The sequence below is a fragment of the Schistocerca nitens genome, chromosome 1, assembly GCF_023898315.1.
Source record: "Schistocerca nitens isolate TAMUIC-IGC-003100 chromosome 1, iqSchNite1.1, whole genome shotgun sequence".
NCBI lineage: Eukaryota > Metazoa > Arthropoda > Insecta > Orthoptera > Acrididae > Schistocerca > Schistocerca nitens.
This window is the reverse complement of record NC_064614.1, coordinates 119757221-119768888: the sequence shown is the minus strand read 5'-3', so window position 1 is coordinate 119768888 and position 11668 is coordinate 119757221.

Genomic DNA, 11668 nt, shown 5'->3' with positions numbered 1-11668 from the left:
ACTTCTTTAATGTCCTCTTGGTCAGGCAAAAGCAATGCAATATAGCAAATCGTTTAAATCTTACACTCTATCTTTACATACTGTACAAATTACCCATTGTGTGGTATTAATCGATCCTAGGTTGGTACAATTTCAAGTCTGCAATGTTCCGTATACCTAATAGTTTTCCAGAGCTTGGATACTCTAAGCAATAAGCATTTGTGTGAGATATACCAATGACTTTATATGGTCCATTATAAACAAACTTAAATTTAGAGATTTCATGGTCTATCTCGCTCGATTTCTCATGAGCTTTTACAAGTACTAAGTCTCCGATTGCAAACTTAGCAAAACGCGCTTTAGCGTCATGACGACGTATGCCAGCATCGACTTTTAGCTTCATTACTTCTCGCAAACGATCTTTTTTCACACCAATACTAATGTCAATCCGTGGAGGGAATTTGATTATCTCTTCCAATTCACTTTCTACACTTTTGTCAATGCCGAAATTCCTCACGTTACGGCAGTTCAAACTCATTCCTACGTCAATGTCATCGGGCCAGTTAACAATGTGTATAGGCTGGTATTGCCTATGCACACCGTCTCCTGCCTCGTCAAAACTAACTACTATTGTTTTATCCTGTGACGTACATGTCAAAGTTTTGCTTTCGCAATTAATCACTGCACGGTACTTTAATAGCCAATCCAACCCAACAATTACTTCCGTAGTTAAGTCTGGCACGACGACAAACTCTTGTTCAAATCGTGCCCCACATATCTCGAAGTTGACAAAAATCTGTTTTGTGACCGGTTTACTGTCCTTCCCAGTAGCACCGATAATTTTCACTCCTGTTACTGGCATAACTACGATGCCAGGTCTGTCTTTCAGTAACTCAAATATTTTCCCAGATACAGCACTCAATTCTGCACCGGTGTCAATCAACACGTTTAGTTGTAGGTCGTGCATATTAACAGACACTACTATCTGTCTACACTTGTCCTCGACTGTTTCTTTATTTTCCCACAGTAAATCCTCGTCCATATCCAGGTCATTCCAGAAAAAACCATCCGGCTTTGATCCTAAATCCGGCTTATCTGGCGGCTTTTTCAGCCTCTGTTCACATATAGTTTTAATTTCAACACGTCTGTCCTGAGGCTTAGTCTGTAGCTTCGCCTCCAATACCGAAACCTTTTCCTGTAACTCGTCAACTAGTGAGTGTTGCTTTGCTATCGATTCACTAATTGTCACCTTCGTTGATTCCTCTTTAGTCAAATTGATCTCATCTGCCAATCTACCTGGAGGAATGTGCCCAGTAGTATCTGCAATTACTTCCTCTAGATCTGCGCAACCCACACTGTTATCGTCTGACCGTATAATGTCAGCTCTAACCTCATACACGCTGTAATCTATGTGCTTTTCTACCAATCGTGTCCGGCTATCACTAAAATTTTCGTAATCTTTCTCCTTAATACTCTCGCAATGTTTAAACTGGAGGTTTGCGTCGGATGGGTCGGCTACTTCTACCACTACGACTTTCGGTAAGGTCTGCCGGTTAGGGCCAGAACTTTCCGTTACTACTTCAACATCCAACTCTTGTGGGACGAGACACGACGAATCTTGCTCGTGCTCCCCATTAACATCAACTATTTCTAGTAAAGTCTGCCGGATAGGGCCAGAACTTTCTATCATTTCACAAACACTATCTTCCTGCGGGACGAGACGCGGAAAATCCTGCACGCGCTCCCCATAAACACTTCTCCCATACAGGCCCCTATAATCTCTTAGTTCGTCGTATAAGCGACCGAACTGCCTTAACCAGACCTCATCCCTCTCTGCATCCCCTCGCTCGATGACGGACGTTTTATCCGACATCTGATCCTCTCTCAACACTTGCGAATCATTCTTAAACTCAATCTCCAGTTCCGCTGTGGGTATTACAGCTGCCACTTTATAATCGATTTCCGGAACACTACTTAAATTGTTCTCACTGACAGTGAATGTATTTTCTACTGCCGTGTCTACAGCTGATCTACTACTTATGGGCGCACTCCTTTCTCCTAATACTGGCACACTCTCCCGCCGTTGATTATTCCATACGGAATTTTCATAACGACGACACATCGGTTTTCTACTGTTATTGGGCCGCCAAAATTTCTCCACTCCCGGTTGGCCCCTCACCGGCGCGGCTAATGGTTTCCCTGTCTCGTCCCAGCAGATACGCTCCCCGGATGCTGCTGAGGCGGCTGATCACACCCTCTGGCGTTATTACTATTCTGTGAAGCCCGTATCACGTTAGTATAATACTGGTTTCCGTCATTCCTGTTATTATTTGCATTGTACCGATTGTTATTACTGTCCGAACCATTATTGTTATTGCTGCCATGGTTGCGGTATGCATTATTCCCATGGTTATCGTTGTTGTGGTTGCTGTGGTACCCGTTGTTGTTACCACGGCCTCTACCACTGTCGCGATTATTGCGCCAATTGTCCTCGTCCTCCACTCTTTCCAGGAAATCATTTATTGTCCTGTAATTGATTCCTACGTAGCGTTTTGTATCATCTGGAAGCTTCTTGTAGAGTTCCCAGACTATTTCGGATTCCGTGCGGCGATCACGCAAATATTCCAACTTGCGGATCCAGCCCTCACAAAACTCCTTCATCGAACCGCGCGAATTCGCATCGAAAGGCCTCGATACGACAAATTCGCGCCAGACACTTTGCTGTTTTTGCTCTGACCAGTATTCAGCCAGAAACAAATTTTTAAATTCGTCAAAAGTCAGGTTCGTAATGTTGAGGTTTAAGCCCCAACGCTTGGCATCACCAACAAACACATCAATAATCGCATTAATTTTTCTCTCATCAGTCCATGATCTGGGTAAAACTCTTTCACAATTCTTAATCAAATCCGTCGCGTGTATACCGCCTTTTTTCAAGGGGTCGAACCGCTCCTCTTTCGTAAACAATTCCGAACTATGTGCATAGATTGGCACATAGCTCTGTTTTTCGTCAAGTTTCTTTTCTAATTCCGACACTCTCGTAATTACTTGGCAAGTGGTTGTCGTAAGCGTTTCTACTTCCCTTTTTTTCTCTTCACAGGTATTAGCCTGCTTCGTCACTTTGGTATCTACTTCGGATACTAAAGCCTTTAAAGTTTCCACCTTCTTTTGATCCTCTTTTTTCACTAATTGAATTTGTTCCGTCACCTTATTCTCGATGATCGGAGCAACTGATTCTCCTACACTTTTCTCGATTCTGCTAATTTCGGAATAAAAACGAGTATTTATGCTCGCAATTTCCGCCTGAACGCCTATCATTTCCTGTTTAAGATTACCGATTTCGGTATTAATTACAACAATATCTTCTTTGATTTTATCAACTTTTGTGTTAACAACTCCAACATTGTTGTTAACAACGTTAATAGCTTTGTTCTGATTGTCTAGCATCCGTTCAATTTTTTCAGACTGAGCTTCTTGCTTGGCAGCCTGAGCTTCTTGCTTGGCCGATTGACTCTTGATTTCGTTAATCAAAACATTCAATAAATCAGTTAAATTCCCGGAAACTACCGGTTTTACTTCCGTAGCGGCTCCCTCTTTAATTGTCCCCCCGTATTCGTCATCAAGGGATTCAGATTTGATTTTCACTTCCGATTCCGAAACATTTTCTAAAGTTTGGAATTCCATTTCTGCTCTTTGTTGCGTTTCGGCGGTCGCGTCTTTCATGCTAGCCGCCTGCCCCTGAACAATGGGTACCGCGGTGCGCGTTTCCCACTGTTCGACCGATTGTTCCGTATCCAAGTCTACCAAATTTTGGCAATTGTTGCTTTCACTCATTTTAATAATTTTCAATGTAAATGCCAAATCTCAAATATAATTAGGATTACTCCCACTACTTATTCTCGCTGACGTAACGGCCTGTACGTAACCAGTACTTTGTTACGAGATTTGCACCATACAAAATTCGTGTCCAGAACAACCTCAAATCCGAAGATCGTCCTGTCACCAGGTCGCCACGTGTAACCTCCCCCTCACTTATCGACCTTAATGACAGTGAAAAATTAAACCGCGTGTACCTAATGGAAATTTGGGAAAAGCAATCGTCACCGAGGTTAATTTGTCGGTAAAGAGGGAGGAAAGGGTTACATCTAAATGAAAGGAAAAATGCAAATGAAACTGGTGGAAATTAATTTTGAAATAGGGGTAAAGTTAATAAAGAAAGTAAATGTGCGGCCGTTACGTTAACAATCAACTAGCGGTAATTAGATATTTGAGATTTGGGGGAAATTACGGTCGCCAGTCCTAAGGACAATTACTATAGTAACTGAAAAAGAAAGGTTATTACACATATAATTAGCACTAGAAGCGTGGCAACTGAAGGTTGACAAGTGTAGTGTGAAAACCGAAAGTTTGTCAGAAGTAATAAATTTCGCTACACTTAATTTAGCAAAAGAATTAATAAAACCGGAAAATCGAAAGTTAATTTAGTGACTCAAGTTAATAGTGAGCTTTCTTTCTGAAGCACATCGAAATTCAGTAAAATACGGTTAGTCTTGGACTACCTCAACAATCATTTCAAAATCTACTTGAATCTACGCAATTTAGAAATAAGAGATTTAACTTTGAACTTGAATTAAATGATTCTGAACAATTAACAATAGTAAAATTTAGTACGTACCAAGCTGAGCTGCAGTCACAGGTAAGCTAAAATATGGTAACAAAACTAGCACTCTTAATTTGTGCTTGTGTAATCTAAGTATTGTAGCTAGCTATGAATACTTTAACTGAACTTTGAAATTAAAGCAGTGAAATGGAATGATATTACTTTAATGCTGGCGTTTGAATTTCAACGACACTTGGGTTCATTCCGGTAAAGGAAGGGACCCTGCTTGGTAATGCAATTGGGACAATGAGCAACAAAGGTTCATGCTAAGTAGCTGTAATTTTCTGATGCAACAATTTTAAAAGTTTGAAAAGCTGAGGTCTGCCATACAGTTCTAAAACTTTACGTGCTTCCAGTCTTCCTTGTTGGTTGATTGAAGGTTTGAAGCCGTCGATCGAGGATGTGGCGACAGTCACTCATTGTCGGCCGTCGCTGTTGCAGAAGCTGGATGCTGGCGCGCCTTCTTCTCGACACGGTCACCAGAGGAAACGGGCTCTTGATGTGCGCCAGCTAATGCTTCCCGTCCGCGACACCGTGTCAGAAACTATCATCGCAAGTCGAGCGCAATTACATGCTGCCAAACCCCGAAAGCGCGGCAACTCGCGGGAGCTTCACACCACACACCTGCTCCTCTCGCTACTCCAGCCAGTCTCGCTCATGCTCTGCCCGCGCTCCACGCGGCAGAATCAACCCTACCAAAGATCCTAAACACTTTGGTTCTCCACACGACCTATCGATGTATTCGTTCGATAGCATAGTTTTCCCTAGGCCAGACCCAGCGTAAAAATACAAATAATCTTTACACAACAAACCAATTATACATCGACATAAATGCATATATATACAAATAGTAAAACAATTACAATATACAAAGACACAGAAACGTCATATATTCAGGTAACAAAATAAGGAAAAAAATTATAGTACAATAGATGGAAATACGAGGATATGCATTTCCGGCGTTACAAAGGGTTTGATGCTATCCACATTACTGCAACTCGGCACTAAATGGCACTACAGCACAACATCTACACCGTTCAGTCGATAGTAAAAGTTGTATCGACACCTCAGTGCTCATAATAATAATAAATAGTCAAAATATCCACGGGTATGCTGCCGGTCTATAGTGTCCAACGGGCACAATATTTCGGCGATCATACATGTCGCCATCATCAGGTGAACTGACAGACTGAGCTCCTGTGAACGTGCCGGCACGGAGATCCGTACGCTATGGCTGCTCAGAGTCAGAGGGAACTGGGTTCGGTCGCGGCGGCGGCCGATTTAAATACCCTCCGCCCGCGGCGCGCTCTCTCCGCCGTCCGCGCCCCGCGCCGCGGTCGCGCGGTGGAACAGATTGCGACGGCGTCTGAGATGACGTCGGTGTGATGGCTCTGTCCGCCGTGGTCGTCACAACTATACGTTTGCTCGATTTACTCTTGATTAACCCGATCGCTGGTTCCCAAGCCTTGCTAAGATTATAGCCAAAGTCACGGTTTATGAGGTCGTCATTGGTGCGAATTTCGATGGCCTCTCTAACAACGCTGTCCCAGTATCTCGACGTCTGTACCAGAATCCTCGTGCGGTCATACTCCATGGCGTGATTTTCCGACAAACAATGTTCAGCGACCGCCGACTTGCTCGGATACATCAGTCGAGTGTGCTCTGGTGTTCACGGCTTCGATCCTCGACGGTACGCATCGTCTGACCAATATACGACTTGCCACATTGACACGGAATCTGGTACACGCCGGCCTTCCTCAAACCCAGGTCATCTTTGGCGCTCCCCACCAGTGCACGAGTTTTATTTGGAGGACAAAACACAGTTCCGACCCGGTGTTTCTTCAGAATGCGGGCGATTTTCCCCGAGAGTGCGCCTGTGTATGGAATAAATGCAGTGCCTACCTCCTCCCTTGTGACTTCATCCATCTCAACAGGTTGTGCTGCAGTGGTTGGGCGGAGGGCACGTTGAATCTGCCACTCTGAGTACCCATTTCTTCGAAATACAGTTCTCAGATGTTCCGATTCCTGGGGTAGACTCTCTGCGTCAGAGATAGTGCGCGCCCTATGTACTAGAGTTTTAAGTACCCCATTCCTCTGTGAAGGGTGGTGGCAGCTGTCTGCGTGCAAATACAGATCAGTGTGCGTAGTCTACCGATACACCCCATGACCTAGGGTGCCGTCAGCCCTTCTCTTGACCAAGACGTCAAGGAAAGGTAAGTTACCCTCCGTTTCAGTCTCCATAGTGAATTTGATGTTGGGGTGTATGGAGTTTAGATGTGTAAGGAAGTCAAGGAGTTTATCCATACCATGTGGCCAGATGACGAACGTGTCGTCCACGTAACGGAAAAAGCAAGTAGGTTTCCATACGGATGACGACAGGGCTTCCTCCTCGAAGTTCTCCATGTACAAATTCGCTACCACCGGTGAGAGTGGGCTACCCATGGCGACTCCCTCCGTTTGTTCGTAGTATTCTCCATTAAAAAGAAAATACGTGGAAGTCAAGACATGCCTAAAAAGTTCAGTGGTCTTCTCGTCACACTTCTGACTGATCAATTCTAGTGACTCTCGCAGGGGTACCCTCGTAAACAAGGAAACGACGTCAAAACTCACCATGATATCTGACTCATCCAACCTGAAGCTATCAAGGCGTTTAACAAAATCCACGGAGTTACGGATGTGATGAGGGCATTTACCCACATAAGGACTTAATATTCCCGTCAGGTATTTGGCCAACAAATATGTAGGTGCCCTGATGTTGCTGACAATGGGGCGTAATGGTACCCCCTCTTTGTGAACTTTCGGGAGTCCATATAGTCTAGGCGGTACCGGACCTTGGGGTAACAATTTCTTAGCGTCACCCTCCGGTAAATCTGCGTCCTTGAGAAGCGCCCTCGTCTTGTTCTCCACCTGCTTTGTAGGGTCAACGCTGATTTTCCGGTAGGAATCGTCATTTAGCAGGCTCTGCATCTTACAGTGTAGTCCTTATGGGAGATAACAACTGTAGCATTGCCTTTGTCAGCCGGTAAGACAACAATTTCAGAGCGCTCCCTCAGATCACGAATGGCCGCCCTCTCTTTACTGCTGATATTTGACTTCATCGGCTTGGATTTCGTCAACGCACGACAAGTTTCACGACGTATTTCCTAGGCTGATTCTGGCGGAAGTCGAGCTGCAACCTGTTCAACAGCACTAACAATTTCTGCGACCGGAGTGAACTTGGGGGTGGGAGCGAAGTTGAGACCTTTCTGCAAAACCGAGACCGCATCATCACTCAACACCATGCCACTCAAATTGATGACAGTCTTGCACGGAACCTGCAGAGATGGTTTGTCAAGGAGACGTGAGAACTTAGTTGTTTGACGTCCCGTAGCCTTCTTATGGTCGGAATCAGCTGACACCCAGGTGACACCATCAATCCATACATTTGCAACTGGCTAGTAAGTTCACTTCTTGTTCCTGGGATTCGCTCCCATCCCCAAGTTCACTCCGGTCGCAGAAATTGTTAGTGCTGTTGAACAGGTTGCAGCTCGACTTCCGCCAGAATCAGCCGAGGAAATACGTCGTGAAACTTGTCGTGCGTTGACGAAATCCAAGCCGATGAAGTCAAATATCAGCAGTAAAGAGAGGGCGGCCATTCGTGATCTGAGGGAGCGCTCTGAAATTGTTGTCTTACCGGCTGACAAAGGCAATGCTACAGTTGTTATCTCCCATAAGGACTACACTGATAAGATGCAGAGCCTGCTAAATGACGATTCCTACCGGAAGATCAGCGTTGACCCTACAAAGCAGGTGGAGAACAAGACGAGGGCGCTTCTCAAGGACGCAGATTTACCGGAGGGTGACGCTAAGAAATTGTTACCCCAAGGTCCGGTACCGCCTAGACTATATGGACTCCCGAAAGTTCACAAAGAGGGGGTACCATTACGCCCCATTGTCAGCAACATCAGGGCACCTACATATTTGTTGGCCAAATACCTGACAGGAATATTAAGTCCTTATGTGGGTAAATGCCCTCATCACATCCGTAACTCCGTGGATTTTGTTAAACGCCTTGATAGCTTCAGGTTGGATGAGTCAGATATCATGGTGAGTTTTGACGTCGTTTCCTTGTTTACGAGGGTACCCCTGCGAGAGTCACTAGAATTGATCAGTCAGAAGTGTGACGAGAAGACCACTGAACTTTTTAGGCATGTCTTGACTTCCACGTATTTTCTTTTTAATGGAGAATACTACGAACAAACGGAGGGAGTCGCCATGGGTAGCCCACTCTCACCGGTGGTAGCGAATTTGTACATGGAGAACTTCGAGGAGGAAGCCCTGTCGTCATCCGTATGGAAACCTACTTGCTTTTTCCGTTACGTGGACGACACGTTCGTCATCTGGCCACATGGTATGGATAAACTCCTTGACTTCCTTACACATCTAAACTCCATACACCCCAACATCAAATTCACTATGGAGACTGAAACGGAGGGTAAATTACCTTTCCTTGACGTCTTGGTCAAGAGAAGGGCTGACGGCACCCTAGGTCATGGGGTGTATAGGAAGACTACGCACACTGATCTGTATTTGCACGCAGACAGCTGCCACCACCCTTCACAGAGGAATGGGGTACTTAAAACTCTAGTACATAGGGCGCGCACTATCTCTGACGCAGAGAGTCTACCCCAGGAATCGGAACATCTGAGAACTGTATTTCGAAAAAATGGGTACTCAGAGTGGCAGATTCAACGTGCCCTCCGCCCAACCACTGCAGCACAACCTGTTGAGATGGATGAAGTCACAAGGGAGGAGGTAGGCACAGCATTTATTCCATACACAGGCGCACTCTCGGGGAAAATCGCCCGCATTCTGAAGAAACACCGGGTCGGAACTGTGTTTTGTCCTCCAAATAAAACTCGTGCACTGGTGGGGAGCGCCAAAGATGACCTGGGTTTGAGGAAGGCCGGCGTGTACCAGATTCCGTGTCAATGTGGCAAGTCGTATATTGGTCAGACGATGCGTACCGTCGAGGATCGATGCCGTGATCACCAGAGGCACACTCGACTGATGTATCCGAGCAAGTCGGCGGTCGCTGAACATTGTTTGTCGGAAAATCACGCCATGGAGTATGACCGCACGAGGATTCTGGTACAGACGTCGAGATACTGGGACAGCGTTGTTAGAGAGGCCATCGAAATTCGCACCAATGACGACCTCATAAACCGTGACTTTGGCTATAATCTTAGCAAGGCTTGGGAACCAGCGATCGGGTTAATCAAGAGTAAATCGAGCAAACGTATAGTTGTGACGACCACGGCGGACAGAGCCATCACACCGACGTCATCTCAGACGCCGACGCAATCTGTTCCACCGCGCGACCGTGGCGCGGGGCGCGGACGGCGGAGAGAGCGCGCCGCGGGCGGAGGGTATTTAAATCGGCCGCCGCCGCGACCGAACCTAGTTCCCTCTGACTCTGAGCAGCCATAGCGTACGGATCTCCGTGCCGGCACGTTCACAGGAGCTCAGTCTGTCAGTTCACCTGATGATGGCGACATGTATGATCGCCGAAATATTGTGCCCGTTGGACACTATAGACCGGCAGCATACCCGTGGATATTTTGATTATCAAATACGCCGGGAGAAACTCAAGAATCACAATAATAAATAGTGACTGTGTCTACTGTTAGTGATTGGTTCAAATGGTTCAAATGGCTCTGAGCACTATGGGACTCAACTGCTGAGGTCATTAGTCCCCTAGAACTTAGAACTAGTTAAACCTAACTAACCTAAGGACATCACAAACATCCATGCTCGAGGCAGGATTCGAACCTGCGACCGTAGCGGTCTTGCGGTTCCAGACTGCAGCGCCTTTAACCGCACGGCCACTTCGGCCGGCTTAGTGATTGGTCATTGAGTTTGAAATAGAATACTACTTTCATGTTGCTGTATGCCGCACCTCGATATGAATAATTATCCTTCTTTTGCTTACAGGTGAATGACGTTCCATTGTTCTTTTATTTACAGGTGAAAGACCTTTGTGACCCACAATTTAACTATCGCGGGATGCTTCTCCTGTCCCGAAGCATTAATCTCATCACAAAACTTTATTCATTTTCCACATTTTCTACACCGAACTACAGATTGTAGTTTATGTACAGAACATCATTCTTAAACAAGGTGGATCATCTAAATCTTGCAACGCAAATAGTGCAGAACTGGAAAGTGCTATTGGTTTTTTAACCTCCATATATATTGACGAAAAATACACCGATCATTGCAACATCTTCCATCTATACATTACACCAACCGAACAACTGCACACGACGTGCTCTCAACTATTACTGCTCTCGACATTCTCTCAACAAGTACTCCCACGACAACCTCTGAATACTACAGCACCAGTGGAGGCGCGGAATAATAATCTTTGGCCCAATCTCTGGCACTGCACAGTGGGTCAGAATCCCAAAACGCTGGTCAAAATATAAGTAGTTGTTCAATTTGTACCAAACTTAGTATGTAAGGGTTTACGGAGTTTCTGATTAAGAATATGATATCAAAAAGTTAAAAAAATAAAATGGCGGACCCAAGATGGCAGGCTCTATGTACACTACTATCATTTTTTACGTATAAAAGTAATTTTTAGGGAATTATCGAGGTTACTGATGACAGAGTTCAAAAATTTAAAAATGGTGGATCCAAGATGGCGGTCAAAATCTATGCCTTTTTATTTATTTATATTTATATATTTTTATTCATATAAAAGGCAGTATTTAGGGGTTATTGTAGTTAATGCTTAAAAAATAAACCAAAAAAGTGGAAAACTCGAAGAAAGGACCAAATATAGGTTACAAGATGGTGTAAAATGTTACAAAAAATTATTTCATTTTAATTGCAATTATTTATTTTGTAAATTTTTTATAGCTTAATTTACAAGTTTTCATTTTCTTATTCTTTTTCATCTTCTGCTTCAACTGAATCGTCATCATCCTCAAACACTGTTTCCTCATTATCTGCATCTGAATCTGAATCTTCATAGTCTTCTGCCACAGG